At 37.1% G+C, this 3,677-nt stretch overlaps 1 non-coding gene across 1 annotated transcript; it reads right to left on the bottom strand.

Annotated features, from left to right (window-relative positions):
• Positions 1-3,070: 3,070 nt before the first annotated feature.
• On the bottom strand, positions 3,071-3,177 carry LOC142173131 (small nucleolar RNA R71). Its single transcript, XR_012702562.1, has one exon. It is a non-coding gene; the product is annotated as a small nucleolar RNA R71 (small nucleolar RNA).
• Between the last annotated feature and the right edge of the window lie 500 nt (positions 3,178-3,677).

The following is a 3,677-nucleotide window of genomic DNA, read 5'->3' as shown; positions in this document are numbered from 1 at the left end:
TTATTTACAACAACATTCAATTCAAATAAATAATGATTTTTAATGATTTTTGAAAACCCAAATTTGAATTCAAAGCTTCAAAGCTTTTTAATGGCTATCAATAGTGGAATTGCTGTTCTCTTTTCCTTCCCTCTTATATTACTGAAGGAACCCGAAATCATAACCATCAAAAGTTATTGCTGTGTTTGAACTTCGAAGATTTTGACTGGTTGTAGAAAAAAAACCTTGATTTTGGGAGTTAATGGTAGAGGGTTTTAATTATTTTTTTGGTTTTAGCAGAGGGAATAATGGTTTGAAACGTGGGTGTGTGGTGATACGCGGGTGAGGGTGTGGGGTTGGTAGAGAGAAACGTGGGGGGTAGGATTTGGAGGAATATACGGTACCATAAATTTAGGAGTGATATAAGGTACAATTAATGTACAGTTAAAACACCTTATGGTATAGAATTGGTAATTAGGTATACTAAATGTAATTATATCAAACCTTAAATACTGAGGGTAATATAGTTTCCTATATGGCATAGAAATATAAAAATTCCTTTCCAAAAATAAAAGAAACTCACACAAGTACTTTGTTTTGTGCGAATAAAATTTCTCTGCGTCCACATTTGACACATAACTACAAAAAAGGGTCTTACGGAAATGCTCCAAATAAGTTACTCCTAATTTATCAACCTTTCTTTTAGTCATTAATTATAAGTTTATCAAAACTAACTAAACACATTTAAATAAAAATTCTTTCTTTCCAAGAATTATACGAAAATATTTTTCATGTTTTTAAGCGTGATCAGCAATATTAGATGCAAAACAGAAAGGAAATTTTATGGATGAGGTAGCGAACAAGGTGATGAAATACAATATATATAAGCAAAAGGGACTTTTTACCATGGGTATGGTTGAAATTCATTATTAACATATAGATGAGTCAATAAGTAAAATTTAAAGAAAATTGGAGGTGATTTGGTATCAAAATTCATAGTTAAAATCGAGTCCAAAAGATTCTTCTGCGACACATGTGATACATGATGTGTGGCTATAATTCATGGTTTTGCACATTATATGCTTTGTGTTTTACATGCTTTAATGTTAAATTATACTTTGTTAGCATAATGAAGTTTATTTTATATGTAGGTGCATCGAAAATGAAAGTAGAGCTAAAGGGATGCTTAAACGACGAAAGTGCGCTCGAGAATACTGAAAAGGAGAAGCCGGGCAAAAGCCAGCTCGACCAGGCTTTAGCCTGGCGAGGCCAGCTTAAATCCAGGCCCAACCAGGCGTTAGCCTAGCAACGCCAGCTTAAAGCCAGGCCTAGTCAGGCGTTAGCCTGGAGACGCCAGCTTAAAGCCAGTCAGAGGCTGGCGTTAGCCAGCCCTAAGGCCAGGGCCAGTCCGAGTTTTGAAGGTTTTAATTGTTTCCCGGCTTGATTAGGAGTTGACCTACACATTTAGGGCTTGTCCCAAACTTATAAATAGACCCAAAAATGCCACTTTGAAGGACTTTTGCAACCGGAGGCAAGAATAGCTCGTTGAACACTACTTGGGAGTTCGAATTATTGATTTCTACATCCCACTATCTTTACTCTGTAATTTAATTATGCAAATTACTTTGGATATTGTTACTATGAGTATGAGTAGCTAAACTCATAATCTAGGGTTTTGATGGAACCTGTTGAAGGGTGATTTTCTCGTTATGTTAATATAGATTTTCCATAGTATTATCTCTATTTGTTCAACTATATGCTTATTGTTGTTGATTGAAGAGCTCTCAATTAACTTTTCCTATTTAATGTGAATTACTCGGAAGAGAGTTCATATTTAGGTAGTTATTGAACATCATCACTCCTAACATATGTGAGGGATCAATACGAAGGGTTTAACTGTGGAATTAGGGATAACGAACCTTGAGTGCGATCTAAGTGAGTTGTACTTAAGGCTAGCTAGCGTAATTCGGGAGAATATGTCTAGTACATTGTTGTAATTACTCGGGAGAGAGCTACGACAGTCAGAGTACTCATGAACGATAGAGAAGACTTAGGCAAATTTATAGCAAACATAGCGGAAAGGATTCCGACAATAGGGGAAATTAAAACCTTAGATCATTCCCATTCTTGCTTACAAACCGTTAGTAGTTAGTTATTAATCATTGCATTTTCATTACATAATATTTAGTTAGGAAACATCCAACTTATTACTTAAATATTTTCGAAGATTGAATATGTGAATTTCTGTGAGTCTAATAGTTGTGATTGATAGGTTAATTCCCTGTGGGATTTGACTCCGAACTTGTTAAACGGAATATATTTGCAGCGACCGCTTTGTCCTTTTTATAAGGTATAGTTGCGTGTCATCAAATTTTGGCGCCGTTGCCGGAGAATTAACGGTGTTATTGATTGCAGTTAAAAGAAGTGCAAAAATTCTTAGTGTAGTTAATTTTCTTCAATTTAAACTGATCATTGAAATTCTAACATTTGTAGTCTTAGGTGTTACAGGTGCATGCCTAGAAACTCCTCAAGAATTGGTGAGTTGTTTGAAGCATTATCAGATCCTGAGAAAGTTTTCAAGGCATTGAATCGTGCAAACAAGAAAGGCAAACCACAACAGAACTCCTCAGAAAAAATCGAATCAGACATGGAAGACGATCATCTAAACAACATAAACAACGAGAATGACCCAAATAATCAGGGTGTGGTACCTCTTGGGCCAGAAGCAGCACTGTATGATTGGGCGCAACCCACCGTTGACAACTTAGCAACTGCAATTGTAGTCCCTTAGATACAAGTAGAATCATTCCAAATCAAAAATAACATGCTACATTTTGTTGCAGAACAAGGGACTGTTCTCTGGGTCATACGTTGAAGATCCTCATCAGCATCTGAAGAATTTCCTATCAATCTATGACACGCAGAGGCAACATAACGTGACATCAAAAGCAATACGACTGTTGTTGTTTCCATTCTCAATGACGGGGGCGGCTCAGACTTGTCTTAATTCAATCTCATAAACTCCATCACTACTTGGGAGGAATTAGTCAAGCAATTTGTAAACAAATTTTACCCACCCAAAAAGATTGCTCAACAAATTGATGAGATATTGAGCTTCAGGCAGGAAACAAAAGAGACATTACAAGAAACGTGGGAGAGGTTCAAGGGTCTGTTGGTTACGTGTCCACATCATGGTATTCCGGAGCAAATATTGGGGTAGAGGTTTTACATGGGTTTGGCAGATAACTTGAAAGTCAATGCTGATGCTTCAGCAGGTGGAGCATTTTTGAGCAAAACATTCAGAGAAAACAAGATCCTACTTGACAAGATGGCACAAAACTCATGATGGACAACAAGAAACGCTCCAATCACTCATGTGGTTCACTCAGTGGCTTTAGACCCGACTAACACTATAGCTGAAAATATGGCCACTCTACTGACACAAATGAGCATCATCACCAAAACAGTTGATGAATCAGGCCAGAAGCAGCATGTACACATAGTTGATGCAACTAATGGTGGTTTATGTACTTCATGAATTAATCAACCATATGTCTGCTCATGGAGTGCTGAAGGTGATAACCAACAATATCAGGAGAACATGAATTATGTGGCCAACTATGGGGGATAGAGCCCAGGTGGTAAGAATTGGTATCAGCAGAATCAACAATATAGACCAGTCCAGGAGCAGTACTACA

This window comes from Nicotiana tabacum, chromosome 18 (assembly GCF_000715075.1).
Source record: "Nicotiana tabacum cultivar K326 chromosome 18, ASM71507v2, whole genome shotgun sequence".
NCBI classification, from domain to species: Eukaryota; Viridiplantae; Streptophyta; class Magnoliopsida; order Solanales; family Solanaceae; genus Nicotiana; species Nicotiana tabacum.
The sequence above is the reverse complement of the archived record's forward strand: the minus strand, read 5'-3'. Positions and strand labels throughout refer to the sequence as shown.